Genomic DNA, 22,562 nt, shown 5'->3' on the forward strand with positions numbered 1-22,562 from the left:
CACGGTACATTTGGCATTCGAGCGAAGCGTCGGGTTTATTAAACGAGGATAAGATTGCACATAGCGTAACTCCAGAAAGACATCGGCCTGCTGTAGATTAGGCTACAGTATAGGCTACCCACGTTAATTGGGACTCTCCGTCATGGAAATATTTCAGCACAGACAGCCCAAATCCTCGCATGTATGCGCTCATGCAAAACACTGTTTAAATGGCTTAAGCATCTAACTTGCAACATTGTTTTTAATAGCGCGATTTTATCTCCTACTAATTTCATAATGACACATCGTTGATGTATTCCTTTACTTTTTTTCTTTTTTACATGTAGCTCATAGGCATATACATACCTTATCTAAACATTTTAGGAGTGAATACATATATGTTTAGATGCCTGTGGCAGCCTCTCAGCTGGTCAAACAATGCTGCCCCGCTGTTCTACAACAGAAAAACAGGTGAGGACAAAGCGTACGACAGCTCCCGACCAGACGTGACTTTGTCAAGTTCAATTTTCAATTTTCAATTTTCAAGCTTTGGCGGAAATGGTAAATGCCGAAAATGTCGGTAATTTCGGCGTGCACCCATATTTTGGCGTACGCACGGTTGATAAATGAGGGCCTAAGTCCATGTTTGTGATGTTCAGAAATTCATCTGTTACCATTGTGAAGTCATACAACCTTTCCTAATTAGCATAATTGCCATAAATTATGCAAAAATGAGGTGAACAAAATTGCTGCATGTTTTACTTTTAGTCAACTTTGAAAGCTTCCCACAGACTCTAAGTGTATGTTTACAACTCCAGGAATTATTATCATCTTATAAATAAATCATGCAACCTTTTGTCTATGTAATAATTATGTAATAATCACACCAAAACCAGAAATATCTTTGCTTTAAGTTAATTAATACTCATGATCTTACAGACAGTGCAAGTCTGTTTGCATGTCTAGAAAATATTCTCTTTCCATAACTAGGATATGCAACCTCCTTATTAGTGTAATTTGCATATATATATATCCCTCATATAAATCCAGTAAGACGCCTGAGGGCGAGAAGCGACCTCGCACTAAAGGGCTGCATGGCGAGCGCTGGTGCTGTTGAATAGGGGGGATCAGATCAACATATCCACCTGGGTGATGGCAGACTGCTGGGCAAGCGCTGGTGCTTTGGCATGGGGGGGGGGGGGGGGCAGATCAACATATGGAATGAATTATGTACTGGCCATATATGGAGCGTGTCTTGAGTGTACAGGGTTTGATGAGGTCAGATCAACATAATGGAATGTCAGAACAGGTCAGCTCCATATATAGAGATCTAAGAGTGGCAGTGTCTTGAGTGTACAGGGTCTGATGAGGGCCGGACCTTAATTTTCGGGCCTGTTGAGAACTCAGTACTTAGTTTAGACTAGTCATTGGTAGTGTTGGGATTCGGGGTCCATTTCAGTCCCGGCTCCGACATTGCGGATCCGGAGCCGGTTCCATCCGTTTTTGTATTAACGGTTCCCCAAACGGTTCTCATCAGTCGTCATTTAGCTCCGCTGTGTCTGTGCATGCATGCAGAGCCAAGTTACTGGGGTGACGTCTACTACTTGACATGAGTGAGTAGATTAATCTTGTGACTCGTGTAAGCGTGTTGATTTTGAGATGTTTCCTCAATGTGGACGTGCAACTGATGCAAGTTGCAACAACCTTTGCAGGAAACTATGGCATCGCATTTATTGCACTTCGCGGTGAGTGAGTGGGGCGGATACCACTGTTCTGTGCATTCAGCGAGCGGTCACCGCCGCGGAGCGAGTGTGGTTAACAGAGAGGGAAATGACTCTGAGGCTGAGCACGCAAAGTGCAATAAATGCGATGGCATAGTTTCCTGCAAAGGATACCCACGCCCCAGCCACCATTACCCAACTGATCAAATGTGTCTGCAAGAAATCCCAGTGCATATCACATTGTTCTTGTCGATCTAAATTTTTTAACTGCTTTGAGATGTGCATGTGTAGGGCAGATGATTAGAGGTGTGTGGTAATGTAAACAACAAAGGTAATAGTCTAATTAGAGCATGCACGTCCACTCTAGCCCAGGTGCTGGACAAATGGCAGTACAAGAGGAAGAAATAGAGTCCGCAACACTGGTATTCAGCCTGCTGAATAAAAAATAACTGTAGCCTGCAGCAATTCCTTTTTCAGAAAGTAGATAAATGGCTGTATATGTTTCATACATGTTCAACATTGTGCATATCAGTGAAAGGTGTTTTGGGTATTTGCCACAGATTTGTACTATATGAGATTGATACCAAGCATTGTCCATTGTACCAAGATTGTCGTGTTATGCGGAATAGGGCTTTATAAATCTAAAGTTAGTATAGTACTACAGTTCAATAAAATATTATTGATCACAGTTACAAATATACATGCTTTGAGAGAAAATGTCTGTTACATTACAGATAAAATAAGCAAGAACCATGCCGGAAGTTCCGGAAACCATGCCCAAAAACCACACTCGCCCCCATTTCCCCCCCCCAATGGGGACAGTATAATATGAGTGACTTATAGGCTACTATACTAAAGATTCCACATCACACCTGTCCTCTGTGACCTCCTCTGGCTCTCAGTCAAGCACAGAATACATTTGAAAAATACTTCACCATTTACAAGGCCCTAAACAGCTCTCTGCCTCTTTGAGCTCCTGCAACAACACACCCCCTCCCGCACCCTGAGGTCGTGTGATGCCAACCTCCTGGACATCCCCATAAGAGACGAACCTAGGAGTGACAGGGCCTTCTCGGTGGCCGCCCCCTCCCTATGGATCTCACTCCCAGCTCACATCAAAGCTGCCCCCATACTCGCCACGTTTAAAACCACATACCTTTACTTCTATAGTTTAACTTTTTAATCAATTGTTTTCCTAATGAAGTTGTATCCGAGTAAGCAAACAGACACATCAGTCCAAAACCTCTAGCTTGATTTTAAAGGAAATATCACATTAGTATTAGCCTTGGAGACCGCAGGCGTCTCGTTTTCACAAGAAAAAGAAAAGCCTGGGCAAACCATAGAGTATTAAAAGGATAGAGACTGATCTGGTGCGAGGCTCCGCCCCCCCCCCCCTTCCCCCCGCTATTCATGTCAGTGGAAGTTGCTCAGTGGCGTTTTGAAGCACCCGGAAGGACCGTCTAGTTCCGCCTTTTTTCGCCGATTCAGCATTTGGGCACCAAAAATGCGGAAGTGCAACCGAGCGCTCAATGTTAAAGCACAGCTGCACGGGGTTTCCTCGTCATTAATCCAAGGGTCCGACTGCAGTCCTTCCTCTTACCACTAGGGCCCCATGCTTCAACATTGGAAAGCCTCACTGGCCCCTTGGGGCAAACGAGCCACATTTCCTGGTCTAGGAGTGGGAGTGAACTACAGTGCAGAAGGGCGTCACTCCAAATTTGATGACGTCAGTGTTCTCTTCCGCTTTCTACCGGTGAGGGGAGACGGGGGGGGAGGGGTTGGACGCTCAGATCGGTGACCACCAGAAATCACGCTGGCTAGGCCAGGCTACATTAGTAATGTATTTGTATGCACACAGCATACAACACAAGCAGCAGCAGCAGCAGCAAAAAAGAAGAAAAAAAAAGGTTCCTACCTTGAAGGCTTGAACCGTCTTCATCAGTTGTGTACTGCAAATGATGGTCAGGGTCAAACCAATTGGAATCCATGGATAGAGATAGATTAGAACCTCAATCTCACTACTGGCGGTGTCTCCAGTGATCTCGAGCCCAGTACATCTGGCTAGCTTGCCAGTACTTTATTCCTCTGCTGCTGGGGGGAGGGGGTTCCACATTCCACATTCATAGCCCTCCAAGCAAGGTTGTCCACCTGCAACACCCCTGCCATGATGTCAAACTCCAGTCCTCACCGTTCCCATCTGGGTGGTGATCACCTAGGAGCTCCTATGGTCCAGAATAAGCTGGGAGGGACACCATAGCCTTGAGTGAAAGAAATAAATTGAAGTGACATGTATAATGTACCATTTCATAATTTAATCAAACATGTTTATCATTCCTGCACATACTGATTTATTTCTTTTATCTATGCGGTGGCATTTTTAAACATGCACACAATTTTAAAAAGCTACACCTAGAAATATGACTAGTGTATTCCCAAATAAATTGAGAGATTAAATTGAAATCTAGATGTGTTAATCAGGTTGTAATACTTGCTACAATATAACTTTCAATGAAGCGATCATTGGCAGCGGTAGACAGTAACAAAGTACTGTACTTATATACAGTATATGAAAATAGCAGATCTACAAGCTCACAGCTCAAAGTGAGGCGTTGTGACCTTGTAGATCTGCTATTTTCACTTTTATTTTTTAGTGGACCGAAAATGGAATTCTACTGTACATTCTACTGTACATTCCAAGTGCTTGTCAATCAAATATGATTATTTTGGGGGTCACGGCCTGAAAAGGTTGAGAACCACATTACATTTCTAAGAAGGGGAAATAAATCCACCTCTTTACCATTCCTCATCATAAAATAGCCGATCTGCAAGCTATTTTCAGCGTGTAACACCGGCACACAACAGAGAAAGTACTCTGTTATCCGATAATCCAAATGACTGAAATCAGTTGTGGCGCCTGAGAACTATAAATTAATCCATGAATATATATAACATTGATATTAAATAGAAACTTTGAAATTTGTACTTTAACACCATCGGGGCCCATGATGTAAATCACCGTCAAGTTCAAGTGCACGATCATTTGCCCGAGACGAAGATTGATAATCTCCGTGAAATTAGTGCTATGAAAACTGATCGCATCGCTCTACAGCCTAGAGGCGCTTGCTGACGATGGGCACATTTTATTAATGGATTAAATAGGCCCGGGCCCTCAAGGTGCAGCGGTGGGCAACTTTGACGATGGAGAGGGCCACTATATTTCCACATTCACTCCAGAGGGCCACTATTTCCTCACTCACTCCAGAGGGCTACTACATTTCCACACTCACTCCAGAGAGCTACATAGCATATTACTGTCGTAGCAAAAATAGCCGATCTACAAGCTCAAGGCACGTTTTGAGCAATTTTTGCTATACAAGTAAGTAAGTAAGTCAGAGAGGCTTATTGTCGTTTCAATGCGCTAGACCTCTGGGAGATGGTTTGCTGAGGTGGATCGCAACACCTACCATCAGCTCCCAATACCGCACAACTTCAAGCCGTGCTACTCATACGCTGAGTTGGGCTCTGGACCGGGCCCCAGCCCGGGAAGAAGCGGTTCTGGACAACCGTGGGTCCGACCAACTCGACACCGGGCACTGCACTGGTCGTGGTGTGAATTTGTGAAACGTGTGTGTCGAATTTGAAGTCGGTGGACGGTCGAAGACGGTTCTCGAGTTACGTGGATTACAGACGTACACACAGAGACTTGGAGAGGTGCATTTATAGATGTTAGATGTTAACTTTATGAACTAAATACAAATTGGACATAAAAAGACAATAACATTTTAATACTAGTCATTAAGCTACTAATTTAGACTAAAGTAATTAAAGCGGGTTATGTTTGCATGTTTGGAATTGTAACAGCTGAAATAAATAATATATCAATATTCTGATATTAACCTGAGGGCTGCATTAAGTGAAGGTGAGGGCCACATGTGGCCCCCGTGCCACCCGTTGCCCACGTATGCTTTAGTTTAGAAAACTTGAAAGCATTTACTTTACGTTTAGCTGATGCTCTTATATCCAGGGGAACTTACAGTGAGGGTTTAGTATGAGGTTTCATACAAGGATAGTTGGTTCTGTGACTCACTGTGACACCCTGACAAAACATTCTGTATTTATTTAAAAGTAGTATAACCCTGGACCCATGAATGGCATGCACACATGGCACCTTCAACATTTCAATGTCCAAACAAATTATGTATATGGCCTATTTATCTTTACAAGCCTATATACTTACAGATTTAGCCACAACCACATTACCACAGGCTACCTTTATGTGCTTTAATGCCTGCAGGTTGCATAAGCATTACAAATTACAATAAAACAGCTCAATACAAGGACACTTATGACAGCAGTGCTTTATCTGAGTAGTTTGTTTTACCAAGTAAAACTTAAATTACACACATATTGCATTATGCTACGCAGCTAACTAGGTAGCCTAATCTAACTCACCTGGAAATCCACTCACTGCAGTTTGTCATGACGATATATATTTTTAAATTTTACGGTGGGAAATTAAAACCGGCGAGCCTGCTTCTTTGGAGCAGGTGAGGTACCTTTTGGTGAGGTACGTACGTCACGTCACGTGATGCGACTGTATCCTGTTTACCTTCTAGAGCTAGGCCATTGGTTATCTCAAAGTGGTGTCCGGGGACCCCCAGGGGCCCTTGAAGGCGTTGCAGCGGGTCCCAACTGTCAATTGTTTTGTTTTTGTATTGAAAAATATAGGCTATTGCCATTTTAGATGAATAAATAACAACTAAGAGAAAGATTTCGTTTTTATTATACAAACGTACACAATTAAGAGAATTCAGTCAAAGTAAAATAAGACAAAATAAGCCATCACACCAGCACGGCAAGTCAACAGGACAGTAAGTAGTAGGCTAATGAATATTACGAAATGTGTCAGCCTAAAGATATGCAGAAAGTCATTCATATTATGACAGAGACAGGTGGGGTAAGTCATTTTATGAGATTTTTCCTTTTTTTTTAGAAGCAGTGATCAGCTGTAATTTCTGTCACAAATAATCACAAATCATAGGCTAGGTACTATACATCCATTTCATTATATCCATTTCATTTTTGAAAATAAAAATAAAAGCCTGGGTATCAAGGCTAATTTCATTATAATTCAACATAAAACCCTTTAAAAAAAAAACAAGTTATATAGCCTACTGTGGCAACTGGGCATATATGATTAACTTCATATTCATTCATTCAACATTAAGAGGAGGGTTGTCCGCACACTGTGTAGTTGCTCCTGCAGGAAACTTTATTAAATCAACAACGTTTCGACCCTTACGGGTCGAAACGTTTTAGTAAATATCCCCTTTTTACGTTTCCTACATAAAAAAATATATGCAGTAAGCCTATATATTAGCCTTCAACGAAAGATTAGCAAAAAGTTTAAACAAAAAATAATTACAACTTTTCATCAATTAAAAACAGTTTTTGGAAAGTACTTCATAAATAACACAAAAAAGCAAATTATTTCCATTAAAAAATACGAATAAAATAAAAATAAGTTTAAGGAAAAGTGAAAATAGCAGATCTACAAGCTTGTGACATGGTGCAACGCGTTGTGAGCTTGTAGATCTGCTATTGGAGAAGAGCATGACTCTGCATGACTGATAATAACCTGATCCTTATGCACCTACTGTATGCACCTTTTGAATTACCTCGACTACTGCATTTTAACTCATCCACTGTCTATCACTATCACTATCACAGGCCACCATAGATTTGTTCTATTTTTTTAGAACGAGAGTTGTAAGATTTGTCTTAAGTCATGATTATAATATAATGTTTACAATTTAAGCCCCTTTAAAAATAAACGTTTTTGGCCTGGAGGCACTTTGTGAAATAGAAGTCAAATCAGTACTTGCCATCCCACTGGTGAGCACTAAAGTGTAATCTGATCTGATCTGATCTGATCAGATGTAACAGTTGACTATGCTGAAGCGTTTCACTGCCAGTCTACTCTCTAACTCTCACAGCAGAGTATATACTCTCAGAGTTCAATTCTCTCTTTTTCTTTCCTTTAGCTTTCCTCGCAGAGAAATCCAATGCTGCATAGTTCACCGCATCATCGCCATTCTGGAGAAAAAGGATTGTGATATACCTATATTAATCAGGCTGTGACCAAAATCACTATAGAGTCCAGTCAGAGTAGTGATTAAATCACGCAATTACATTTAAATCAACAACGACAAACGTTACAGTATTGATTCTTGAAACAAAGACCACCTTGATGACCACGGCACAACCATATGATGCCTGAGAGAGCTCACACTCAGGGAGAGAAGCACATGGTAAAGGAATATTGAATATTAATGTGAGGTCCATAAATACTAATGTCAAATTGCTAAACACTGATTTGGTTGCTTGAAAAATAATTACCGGTTCCTGATGGACAGCTGACCGGACACGTCCAAGATGAGAGGAAGTGTTCCGTGTTCCTACAAGTAAAAGCATGGAATAAACATGAAACTATAAGCTTTCTAAAGTGTTTCTGAACCTACAGTATTAGTAGCGACCCAAAATGTGTTGCAACTTTAATGTAGGAACTAGGAATATTAAGCCATAGCTGAAGGCCGCCTGGGAATCAGAAGGTCCCTGTGCCTGGTTTGTCTAATTTATCTATTTAAACTTAAACGGAAACGAGCTAGTATAGTGAACAAAATTATTATTGTAGTATGGAGAAATTTGCAAAGACAGGACAGTACATACAAAGGGGTTGACACTAACGGTTGCCCGACTGCCCTGAAGTGCCCATGGCAAGTAAATAAAATGTTCGGGCAAGTGGAGTTTGATTTCAGGTTGCCAGACAGGCACGTGCATTTTGTCATTAAATATCTTCATTAAATATTGGCAATGTATGAAGAACAATTATGCTAAAGTTAACAAAAAATATACCTATTAAACTGACGAACAAATGCCTCTGAGACCTTAGCGTCAATCCCAGACTACACATCTCCCTTGCAAAAGATTATATATATATATATATATATATATATATATATATATATATATATATATGTTTTAAACTGAATCTTGCCAGAGCCATCGCTGTATACTGTGTCCTCCGTTTAAATATTCAGCACAGTATTTAAATACAAACCACCTCCGTTTTAATAATAAGTGTAATAATAAGTGTAACCCAGCCATGAGAAACATACTGTAGACACATAATGATGGATTATAATGCATGTGCAATGGATCTATTTTACCTTGGCAATGTTCACAAACACTCTTCACATTTCTGCCGTAGTATATTAGAATGACATTCACGACCACACTGCATGCCAATAGTAACCCCAGTACAATGACAAGTGGGTCCAGCTTCTGACCTGGAAACAGAGACAACACAATAAATCAAATCTGTTAATGACAGACTGAAAATATAATCCTTAAATAGCTATAATCGCCAAATCAAATTATAAATGTCAACATATCAATTACATTTGATCAAACTACACCTGTAATTACAACATTTCAAAAGTTAATTTATTTTAAATGTACAGTATTCATACTGAACAGTGAATGATTTAAATGCAGAACCTATACGGCATGTTTTTTGTATTCCCTTCATCTGACTGTACAATACAATAGAAGTTTCTCTTTTTGAGATAGTGTTTGTTTGTTTGTTTGTTTATGTGGGCTAATATACAAATATACAATACATAAATATCACAGTGAAAGGCGCAGGTACAGTATACTCTGTAGAGCCAAAAAGCTTTTATCACAAGGTTTTATCACATGGCTCCCCAACTTGAGTTATACAATATCCTTTATGTGCATTAAAAGGAAGAGGGAATAAACAATGTCAATGTCATTTTGTGTGATGACTTCTTTTAATTACCCCAACATTAACTGTGTTAAATTATCAGTGTTAAAAAACAAATGCATATCCTACTTATATCCAGCTTAACTCCTTTGCCAAAGAGTATCTCTCCACATGCAGCCACAGCACAGTAGTACATCCCAGCATCAGAGGAGAGGACACTGTCTGTGGAGAGACTGTAGACACATCTCTGTGGAACTGAACCAGCCTTGGGTTCACATCCTCTACTCCTGTTCCAGTGAGATGAAACCGTGCCAGCATGGGACTCATTTCGGAACCAGAACACATTGTGTCCTCCAGTACACTGGGCATCATCTCCTCTACTCCCAGAGACAACCCAGCACTGGAGGGTCACCCGGCCTCCGAGCGGGACTGACCCAGACACCGGTAGCAAAGTCTGGGTGATGGACCTCTCATGGTCTGACTCTGTTAATAGAATAGAATGGAATACAATACATTAGAGCTTTTACATTAATGGACAAGATTCAATAGACCTATGTACAGTACAGTTCATTTATGTAACCACAGCAATGAATATGTTCATATGTCAACAGTACAATTCAGATAAGTGTAAAGGTGTCAGAAGAATACATAGAGACTGAATGTGAGATTATGCGACATACTGTACCGTTTACAACCAAATATGATCCGTTGCCATATTTAATAGCAAGTTGAGATCCTACGCCACAGAAGTATGTAGCTTCATCGTCTTTGTTGATGTTTTTGATGGTTAGATTGGAATCGGCCATGCTTGTTGTCACAATGAAACGTGAGTTGTTAAACTGTGCCCGTAGTTCTGTTACTTCAAAGTTTGTCATAGAAATCTGTTGGAACGTATGCCCCAGCCTTTGCTTATACCAGTAAAGAAAAACCCCATCGTCATTTCGTGGACATCGAAAAGTAATGGTTTCATGGATTTTGACAATTCTCAATGGGATTTGCTGGGGAACCTGAAAGGCTGAAGAAGAGAGAACAATGGTAGTCCCCAGACACAGCAAATACAAAAAAGTGAGAAATCAAATAGAATAGAAGAGAAAAATGTCTTCATATGGTGAATTATTTAAATGCAGAACCTATACCGTAATGTCAGTGTTTGTATCATGTTTTTGAATTCCCTTCAGCTGAATACATGTTTCTCCTTTTGTTGCACTTTGATATTGTTTATTTATAGACATTTTGCTTTTATATATAAAAAAAGATCAGGTAGAGACATAAAATACAAATTTTATATATATATATATATATATATATATATATATATATATATATATATATATATATATATATATATCTCCCCCCCCCCCCTTCATTTTAGTTATAGTTTAGTTTAATAGCCTTTAGCCTGAAAACAAATGCATATCCTACCTATTTCCAGCTTAACTCCTTTGCCAAAGAGTATCTCTCCACATGCAGCCACAGCACAGTAGTACATCCCAGCATCAGAGGAGAGGACACTGTCCTTGTAGAGACTGTAGACACATCTCTGTGGAGCAGAACCAGCCTGGGTTTCACATCCTCTACTCCTGTCCCAGTGAGATGAAACCATGCCAGGATGGGACTCATTTCGGAACCAGAACACATTGTGTCCTGATTGTCCTCCAATACACTGGGCACCGTCTTCTCTACTCCCAGACATAATCCAGCACTTGAGGGTCACCCTGTCTCCGAGTGGGACCAAGGTCTGGTGGATCGACCTCTCGTGGTGAGACTCTGTGAATGCAATAGAATAATATACAATAACTTTGACTGACAAGACACAATAGGCCTATGTAATCATTATTCATTAGTTCATTATGTCAATTAGTACAATTTAAGGCAGATAAGTGGTAAAAGAAGAAGAAGAAGACCGATAGGCCTATAGAGACTGAAGGTGACATACTGTACCATTTACAACCAAATATGTGCCGTTGTCAAATTCCATAGAAAAAGATGATCCTTTTCCACAGAAGTATGTTGCTTCATCATCTTTATTGACATTTCTGATTGTTAGAGTGTTTTGAGCATTGCTTTCGTTCACAATGAAGCGTGCGTTGTCAAACTGTCCATGAAAGTCTGTTTCGCCATGTCTTGATAAAGAAATTTGTTGGGGCATATGTCCCAGACATTGCTTATACCAGTAAAGAGATATATATATATAATCATATTCTACATTCATTGGGCATTGTAAGGTGATGGTTTCACTGATTTTGACAATTCTCAAAGAGATCTGCTGGGGAATCTGTGTCGTGACTGAAGATCATGGTAGCAGAACAATGGTTGTCCCGAGACACAGCAAATACAAAATAGAGGGGAAGAAAAGATAATTATCGGTTTAAAAATAAATGCAAAAAATAAGAAATAAAGTTGAAAAATAAATCAATTAAATGAAAATCTAAAAACATAATGAGCCTTTGAATAATACATGATATGCAGTTCAGTTAAGTTTAATATTTTGATCTAAATATGGGTCTTACAGTATAGAGCAAAATAGAAGATATACTTACACACTGTTCTAAGAAGAAGCAGAACAAACAATTTGTCAGTCATTGTGTTTTGACGGAAAGCTGCCTCAAATGAAAGGTTTAGTCTGATGATCAAGGTTTACTAAAATGCATCATGTGACTGGGAGGAACATGAAAATGCACTTCCTGTCAAACTTGGCCAGCCCAAGAGCCATTTGATTTGATTTGATCACTTGAGAAAACACACAAAGACAAAAAATACAACAATACAGAAAATAGAAATAAAGATACAGAAAATACAATTATGCAGGTAGGGAGAAAAAAAACGAAATGGATTTATAAAAGATCCTCCCCCAAAGGATAGATACAATACCAACAACAACAAAAATCCCATTTCTGCATCAAACAGTGACATTTGTGGCACCTCATAATGGTGGAAGTGAAATCACTTTTGACTCTGCGTTGTTAGAGGACCTGTAATGTGCCAACTGGGAGCCACACACACACACACACACACACACACACACACACACACACACACACACACACACACACACACACACACACACACACACACACACACACACACACACACACACACACACACACACACACACACTCACACACACACACACACACACACACACACACACAATTTGATTGATTTAAAATGTGTATTCACAGTTTGTAGAATAGGTAAGTTCAACTAAAGTAGCCTACAGGTCAATACAAAAGCTGCTACGAGGATAAAACCAGAAGGAAAGAAACACGTGTTTACATCAGGGTCCTCCATTTTCAATTCATCAGAACATTTAAAGACGTACAAATACGCTTCTATGCAAAAAGAAATAAATCATGTTAAAAAAAGTTAAAAAACGTGTACAGTAGTGAGAAAGAGGGCGGGGGGGGGACTTTAACTTCTTTGACAGGGGCCAGTTTCGAAATGCAGCCACACGTAAGTGCTATTTGAGCAGTTTTGAAGGAGTCTAGGGATTCACATTTTTTAACGGCTGTTGGTAGGGCGTTCCACAACAACAGCCCTTGTTGGAGCCGAATCTGGATTGCATGTGGTTTATGGAACTCCCTCTGGTGTTGTGATCATGAACTTGTTGACATAAAGGAAGTATTTTGACAGGTAGGCCTACATGGGTAAGGTGTAGCGAATCTTGTAGACCATGCAGGCCCATTGCAAGTTGCTGTACTCTGCAGTCGTCAACCATCCAACCTATCAAAATGAGCGGGGGTGAGGTGGGTTCTGGGCCAAGTAGAAGCCTGACTAGTTTGTTTTGGGATGTAAATACTGCAGTATATAATCTCTGCCTATACCGACCATTCAGTTTGTGTGAAATCAGTTAAATCATGAATAAAAGGGGGAATGTGTACATACTGTTTGTCTGCTGTAGGCTGGCTATAGAAGTCACACAATTTTATATCAAATGTTTTCAAAAGCAGCTTTATATGTGAAGTCTATCAAGGGTGTGCAACTAAATGGCATATTATTTAATGTCTAAAATGTTTAAATCATTTACTAGCAACCTGCCATAGGCGAACTCCAAAGTAGCTGCATTTGTCCTGCCTGTGAACTCCCTGCATAATTTACGGGTATGATGATGATGTCACGCGCATACCCTCTGATCTGATTGATCTATCAATCAAGTTGCTACACTAGCATATATGCAACAAGCAGTGAACACTATACATTGTGATTTGTGCAGATTAATTTAGAGACAGCAAGATCTTTTTTCGACGGACGTCGTCGTCGAGACATTCATTCCCAAACTGCACTGATACTTATTGATAGCAAGAAAATCACACCCGTGGCCTGGGCCGTGGCTCAGCGGTCCAGGCACCTTGGCCGGTAGCCCGAGTCTGGCAGTGTGCGGCGGGTTCGACTTCCGATCCCGACGGCCTTTACTGCATGTCACTCCCCCATCTCTCTCCCCCATTTCCTGTCAGCCTACTGTCTGTATATGAAATAAAGGCGAAAGCCACAAAAACAAACAAAAATAATCACACCCGTGTGAACTCCATGTGGGGGTCCACGGAAGCTCCGGACCCACAGGAACGGTTCCGGCCCGCGTCCGAAGCGGTCGAGAAGAAGTGACAGTTACCGTGTGGGGGTTCCCAGAACATCCAGACCCCCAGGAACGCACCCAGGGGACCAGCCAGGTTCCAGCGAGCCGCCCCGCGTCTGAAAAGGTTGAGAAATGACAGAGTTACTATGTGGGGTCCCCAGGGGGTCCCTCTACTGTACTGTACTGTCACTGTACCATCACACCCAAAACTACCATACAGTTAATATATGTGTGTGTGTGAATGAATGAATTTTTATTTTCGTGTCTTGTCATTAAGACCCATCCCTTACGGGATTATAAGACACCAACAACATAAATAAACAATATCACGTTTCACTTCCCACACAGAATTTACACAAAGTATTTGATCAAAACAAAAACAGAAATAAGCATTATCATAAAATAAAATAAAATACATCACATATAAGTTTTCTTTGTCCGTATGTCCCAAGCTTTCTCTATATATTCTGCTAATGCAAATATCTTTTGTTCGAAAATCCATCTCAGTCGCTCTGCATCACTTAACCACATCAGATCTATATTTTTACATCTGTTAAATAACTTTTGACGTAGCTCATGACGGGCAATAGAAAAGAAAATGGAACTCATTGTCTCCACCAGGCCGAAGGCATGTGGGGAGAGTATGTTTTGCACTCCGTCCGTCCGCGTGTCCGTCCGTCCGTCCGTGTGTCCGTGTGTCCGTGAACAGCTAATCTCGGCCACCGTTAACCCGGTCGATGCCATATTTTGCACACACACTCCCTGGATGCCAACCATGAACCTCTGCCCCAAACTTTCCAGAACGGCCTGTTATAGCGCCACCAGGAGGCCGCTTTGTGCAAAACAAGTTTTTGCACAGTACACCTACAGATTTTGTCCAAACATCATGCAAATTGGTACACAGTCTCTCTAGAGCCATTCAACGAAACGGGTCTTTCAGATTTATCAGACTCCATCCTGATTGGTTAAGATTGGCTTCCAAAGTTCACAGGAGTGCTCAGTTTCAAACAAAATGCTGCAAATCATGAACACATCGCGTGATTTCCGTGAAATTGTGCACCCACATTCCCACTAGGCCGAGGACGAAATGCCACATGAACAATTTCAACTCAGCCTCAAGGTGGCGCTATAACTGGCCGCAAAGTGTTTTTACCTCTAACTGCACGGATCTGTGGATAACCTGGTGGAGACCTGTGCCCAGAAGGGCACTTTTTCTAGTTCTCAATGTGTGTGTGTGTGTGTGTGTGTGTGTGTGTGTGTGTGTGTGTGTGTGTGTGTGTGTGTGTGTGTGTGTGTGTGTGTGTGTGCGCGTGCACATGTGCGTGTGCGTGTGTCTGTGTGTATGTGTGTATGTTTCCTGTCCTGAAAACCAAAAAAAAAAAAAGATGTCAACTGCACCGCTGACTAAAATTAGTCCATTCTAGGCCTCTCAAAATGCATGCGAGCTACACATCCTGTTGATACCAACATTCAGCACGAACAGCCTCGGTGGTCTATCAAAGGATATGGCATACCACCACCTACATCTGTGAGCGGCTGTGTGGCTTTAGTTTTTCCATGTCAAGAGATGGTTATATGGAACCAATACGGTATAGCTCTGCAGCAAGAAGACAAAAGAACACACATATACAGAAGTAGGGTTAACAAAGTAAAAAAGTTTAGAATATTTGAGGGCCTATATGCTGTAATGTATAAGGGCCCGAGCTTTGGACTTGATGTAAAATTACATATTTGATGGCCCTTAGATACTCACATAACCAGACTCTTGGAGCTACAGTATATGTTGAATTTATTGTGGCATTTTAGTGTATTTTCTGGTGTTCTGGTCCATGATTTAGCCTAAGTGAGTTGTGTGTGTGTGTGTGTGTGTGTGTGTGTGTGTGCGTGCGTGCGTGCGTGCGTGCGTGCGTGCGTGCGTGCGTGCGTGCGTGCGTGCGTGCGTGCTATGTCAACATGATATGCAAAATGCTTTTACAAAAAAATATTATTTAACTAGTTTTCGAGTTACAAAGGATGACTTTGATAAGATTTGAAGGAAATGTTTTAAGCGGAATAGTGAGAGACTGTACTGCTAAGTTGGTGGTTTATACATAAAGTAGTCATTGTCAATAGCAGCTGTAGCCATAGTTGGAATGGAAATATAATACACATTTCTTTCTTCTTTTTTTCAGTGTGTGTGCATACAGTATCCTTCATTGTCTGGGTTCTAGCATGGACTCAAACCTAAGACACAAAGCCATTTTACTTTTTTTACTCATTGTGAGTCATATTGTCATTACAATATTCACAATTCACATAATTGCATAATGGCATGTTTTCCTAATAATGCAGCCCTAGTGTACAGTAGCCTACAGTCTTCACATATAGGACTTCTCCAGGAGTGGTAGGGCAATGTGTTGTGGCTATGGCGTTGATCTGTTTTGTGAGTAAGCGATTCAGTGGGGCCCGCCCCCCACTGTAGGGCTCAAGGTTTGATCCTCATCTGGATCATACCAAAGACTGGAGGGGTGTACTTGTACATCAAGCTGCCTCACCTTCAAGGTCAGCAGCAGCTTTCATCCAACTTCCGTGCCCCGGGGGCACCAAACCAGGTCATAAGGGCCCTGATCATCTCCATAACAAAATCCTCTCCATTTTTAGATGCACCTACAAAACATGGGTGGACCTGGCCATGCCCCCAAATACCGAAATAGTCTCAAATAATGTGTTGGTTCCTCCATTTTTTTCTCCGTTCCTCCACCACCGGCTTATTGCACAGGCTTTAGGGGCTGCAGCCCTGATAGTACAGGAAATCTATGGAAAATACAGGGTCAACCTCAATCTAATTGCAAAAAAAACAAACTCAGCTGATTTTGCATCTTCAATATATCCTGAATAACAGAAAAAAAGTTGCCTGGAATTGTCTGAGGGGAAAGTGTTGAAAATGACATGTACAGTATGGTCATCATTGACATCCTATTATAAGGCAATATTTTCTAAATTTCCTTATGCTTTAAGTAGCATGTAACATATCAAACTAGGGGGTTTTCATGATGCTGAAGCCACTCCAAGCATTAGTTTTGCACAAAAACTCTCATTGGGCTAAATTTGGCCATAGCAACTTGTGCAAAAATGTGCTGACATCAAGTTGCTATGGCCAAATTTAGCCCAATTTACCCCAATCAAATTACATTATTACTGGACTATGAGCACCACGCTCTAGTCTAGGGGGAACCCAACGGCAGGCCAAAAATGACAAAATAGTGTCCTGAGGCCGCTGAAGTAGCAGTAAAGTGGTCAGGAGCGCCTTTCACCCAGCTTTCGTAGCAACACACAACCCCCGCTGACATAAACGGTCCAGGGGGAACCGAAATGGGTCATATAGCCCTGGGCATCATTAAGGGTTAATCCGGCCCTGATCCTCTCCATACGAAACACAGACAAACTGCATGGATGGGTTCCAGGTACATTTCAGTAGAAAATGTATACGCATTTGTATAAATCATCTATTCTAAATCATCACCCTTAACTGTTCTTGATCGATAATTCTGTAGTTTGACCTGTCTTTTGTCCATTCTCTATTTCTCTTCTAATGAACAAAATAACTAAATAAAAGCAGTCTAAGTGGACTAACCCCAATGGCAGCAGAGGTGGGTCGGGCCATGAAAGTGTACCTTCCATGTTCCTCCCAGTCACATGATGCATTTTAGTAAACCTTGATCATCAGACTAAACCTTTCATTTGAGGCAGCTTTCCGTCAAAACACAATGACTGACAAATTGTTTGTTCTGCTTCTTCTTAGAACAGTGTGTAAGTATATCTTCTATTTTGCTCTATACTGTAAGACCCATATTTAGATCAAAATATTAAACTTAACTGAACTGCATTTTATGTATTATTCAAAGGCTCATTATGTTTTTAGATTTTCATTTCATTGATTTATTTTTCAACTTTATTTTTTGCATTTCTTTTTAAACCGATAATTCTCTTTTCTTCCCCTCTATTTTGTATTTGCTGTGTCTCGGGACAACCATTGTTCTGCTACCATGATCTTCAGTCACGACACAGATTCCCCAGCAGATCTCTGTGAGAATTGTCAAAATCAGTGAAACCATCACCTTACAATGCCCAATGATTGTAGAATATGATTATATATATATATCTCTTTACTGGTATAAGCAATGTCTGGGACATATGCCCCAACAAATTTCTTTATCAAGACATGGCAACACAGACTTTCATGGACAGTTTGACAACGCACGCTTCATTGTGAACGAAAGCAATGCTCAAAACACTCTAACAATCAGAAATGTCAATAAAGATGATGAAGCAACATACTTCTGTGGAAAAGGATCATCTTTTTCTATGGAATATGACAACGGCACATATTTGGTTGTAAATGGTACAGTATCTCACCTTCAGTCTCTATAGGCCTATCGGTCTTCTTCTTCTTCTTTTACCACTTATCTGCCTTAAATTGTACTGTTGACATAATGAACAATGATTACATAGGCATATTGTGTCTTGTCAGTCAAAGTTATTGTATATTATTCTATTGCATTCACAGAGTCTCACCACGAGAGGTCGATCCACCAGACCTTGGTCCCACTCGGAGACAGGGTGACCCTCAAGTGCTGGATTATGTCTGGGAGTAGAGAAGACGGTGCCCAGTGTATTGGAGGACAATCAGGACACAATGTGTTCTGGTTCCGAAATGAGTCCCATCCTGGCATGGTTTCATCTCACTGGGACAGGAGTAGAGGATGTGAAACCCAGGCTGGTTCTGCTCCACAGAGATGTGTCTACAGTCTCTACAAGGACAGTGTCCTCTCCTCTGATGCTGGGATGTACTACTGTGCTGTGGCTGCATGTGGAGAGATACTCTTTGGCAAAGGAGTTAAGCTGGAAATAGGTAGGATATGCATTTGTTTTCAGGCTAAAGGCTATTAAACTAAACTATAACTAAAATGAAGGGGGGGGGGGAAGATATATATAATATATATATATATATATATATAATATATATATATATATATATATATAAAAATTGTATTTTATGTCTCTACCTGATCTTTTTTTATATATAAAAGCAAAATGTCTATAAATAAACAATATCAAAGTGCAACAAAAGGAGAAACATGTATTCAGCTGAAGGGAATTCAAAAACATGATACAAACACTGACATTACGGTATAGGTTCTGCATTTAAATAATTCACCATATGAAGACATTTTTCTCTTCTATTCTATTTGATTTCTCACTTTTTTGTATTTGCTGTGTCTGGGGACTACCATTGTTCTCTCTTCTTCAGCCTTTCAGGTTCCCCAGCAAATCCCATTGAGAATTGTCAAAATCCATGAAACCATTACTTTTCGATGTCCACGAAATGACGATGGGGTTTTTCTTTACTGGTATAAGCAAAGGCTGGGGCATACGTTCCAACAGATTTCTATGACAAATGTAATAACAGAACTACGGGCACAGTTTAACAACTCACGTTTCATCGTGACAACAAGCATGGCCGATTCCAATCTAACCATCAAAAACATCAACAAAGATGATGAAGCTACATACTTCTGTGGCGTAGGATCTCAACTTGCTATTAAATATGGCAACGGATCATATTTGGTTGTAAACGGTACAGTATGTCGCATAATCTCACATTCAGTCTCTATGTATTCTTCTGACACCTTTACACTTATCTGAATTGTACTGTTGACATATGAACATATTCATTGCTGTGGTTACATAAATGAACTGTACTGTACATAGGTCTATTGAATCTTGTCCATTAATGTAAAAGCTCTAATGTATTGTATTCTATTCTATTCTATTAACAGAGTCAGACCATGAGAGGTCCATCACCCAGACTTTGCTACCGGTGTCTGGGTCAGTCCCGCTCGGAGGCCGGGTGACCCTCCAGTGCTGGGTTGTCTCTGGGAGTAGAGGAGATGATGCCCAGTGTACTGGAGGACACAATGTGTTCTGGTTCCGAAATGAGTCCCATGCTGGCACGGTTTCATCTCACTGGAACAGGAGTAGAGGATGTGAACCCAAGGCTGGTTCAGTTCCACAGAGATGTGTCTACAGTCTCTCCACAGACAGTGTCCTCTCCTCTGATGCTGGGATGTACTACTGTGCTGTGGCTGCATGTGGAGAGATACTCTTTGGCAAAGGAGTGAAGCTGGAAATAAGTAGGATATGCATTTGTTTTCAGGCTAAAGGCTATTAAACTAAACTATAACTAAAATGAAAAGAAAATATATATATATACAAATTGTAATATTAAAATGTTATGTCTCTACCTGATCTTTTTTATATATAAAAGCAAAAGGCACATCTATAAATAAACAATATCAAAGTGCAACAAAAGGAGAACCATGTATTCAGCTGAAGGGACTTAAAAAACATGATACAAACACTGACATTACGGTATAGGTTCTGCATTTAAATAATTCACCATATGAAGAGATTTAAATTTGTAGTTCCAGACTTGAAAGTTAAACGCAATTTAAAAAGACAGTAATTTAATTAATATTGTATTGTTAATTTGTTCATAAGATAATCTATTATGATATGGTATTATTATTCATGTTATGTAGTTGTTGTGTAAAGATATATATTTCACCGTTAATAGTTTTGATAGATTGTTTTCTCTCTGATTCCAGGTCAGAAGTTGGATCCTCATGTCATTGTCCTGGCCGTACTGGTGTTACTACTGGCATGCTCTGTGATAGCGATTGTTGTTCTTATTGTTGTTCTTATTTACACCAGAACTCAAAAAAAGAATTGTGAACATTGCCACGGTAAAATAGATTCCTTTCATTCCTATTATTCATTATAATCCATTATGTATATATATTGCTTCTTTTTTTTATCCATTATTTGTAAAGTCACAATGGGTAATCTACTAATCTCCAACACATTATTCCTAAAGTACATTTCATGATATTAACCAAAAGTAAGTCACAACAGACTTTTGGGTCCCAACTTCAGAAACACTGAATTATAAAGGTTTCTGCTTTTTTCTTACTTGTAGGAACACTGAACCCTTTGTCTCATCTTGGTCATGACCAGACAGCTGTCCATCAGTCAAGTGAACAGGTAGGCCTAATACTGTTTGGCACACACACACACACACACACACACACACACACACACACACACACACACACACACACACACACACACACACACACACACACACACACACACACACACACACACAAAGTCTAGCTCGTCAGTCAGTGTGCTTCAGTACGACCCCTGAATGCTGTCCTTAAAAAACACTGAACCAATAACTGTTCCGAGGACGTTGTTTCTGGCTAGCCTCCCCATGCTGTCAGTTAGGATGGAGATGACAAATTGTGTGCGTGTGCAAATGTATTCCCTCCTCTACATTTGTCAGACCACAGATCCAGACTCCACCTATCAGAATCTCCAACCAGCCACTATGGATGACGTCATGACCCAAACATCTAGAGTACAGCCTCATAAGTATGACCTCATGATCACCATTTTATTGATTGTTGTGTTGGTTAAATTATGCCTCTCTTTCTGCACCTACTGTCCTACTGCTTGTGCTCTCATCTCCTTCTAGGAAGAGATGGCAGCTTGGAGGTGCACACACCACAGGTCCAGACTCCACCTATCAGAGTCTACAAATAGCCACTATGGGTCAGGATACATATGATGTCCTGGCACAATCTGCAGTACAACCTCATACGTATGAACTCATAATTACCTCTTCATTGATTGGTTCTATTTGGCTCCTACTGTTACTCACTACATGCTCTCATCTCCTTTCAGGAAGAGACAGCAGCGTGGAGGCCGTTAGTGGGAGGAGTTTCACCTGGTTGGCTACTCTGGAGAGACTAATTAGTCTGTTTCTGTTTCTGTCTCTGCCCCCAGGTGTGCTCCTGGCTTTGTTTGATTTACCCTTAACCCTGCAAGACCCGGATATATTTCTAGTTGCAAAAAAGAGATTTCAACCTTACTACTACTTTGTACTCCTAGTACTATGCAGAGGAAAATATGTTTAAACATTTTGCACATTTTATGCACATTTATAATAATTATTAAAATAATAATAAATTAATAATTTACATTTGGGGGATATCTTTCACAATAATAAATGTACATGTTCTAGACATTCTAATGATCACAAAAAATATATATTACAGGCTTTTGTCAGGGTTAAACCTTAAAGGTTAAAAATTGTCCAGAGATTTTGAAGATGTGTGAATTTCTGCCTCTGTGGGGGTATATTTATATGCAAATATCATGACCAATGGCATTGTAAGACTAAACAATGAACATCAATGATGTTTAGGTGAAAACATAACTGGTCTTTATTTTCCATTCACATGCACTCCCTGGATACTAGGTTTCAGGGTAGTCTTTATTGTAGTCTTTATTGTACAAGCAGGTACAAATCACACTGTGTGGTATTTGCTTAGAGTAGGCCTATAATTCTTTTTGTCAATGGCTGATTCGGTCTGGCTTATTGCCAGGCTACAAAGGC

The 22,562-nt window shown here is 40.4% G+C and overlaps 1 long non-coding RNA gene across 1 annotated transcript; it reads left to right on the forward strand.

The window, feature by feature from the left end:
* The first annotated feature begins 21,055 nt into the window (after positions 1 to 21,055).
* Positions 21,056 to 21,768, forward strand: LOC310874399. Its single transcript, XR_014570565.1, has 3 exons — positions 21,056 to 21,142; positions 21,447 to 21,535; positions 21,639 to 21,768. It is a non-coding gene; the product is annotated as an uncharacterized lncRNA (long non-coding RNA).
* The last annotated feature ends 794 nt before the right edge of the window (positions 21,769 to 22,562 follow it).

The sequence above is a fragment of the Protomyctophum parallelum genome (assembly GCF_964188405.1).
Source record: "Protomyctophum parallelum genome assembly, chromosome: 17".
Lineage (NCBI taxonomy): Eukaryota > Metazoa > Chordata > Actinopteri > Myctophiformes > Myctophidae > Protomyctophum > Protomyctophum parallelum.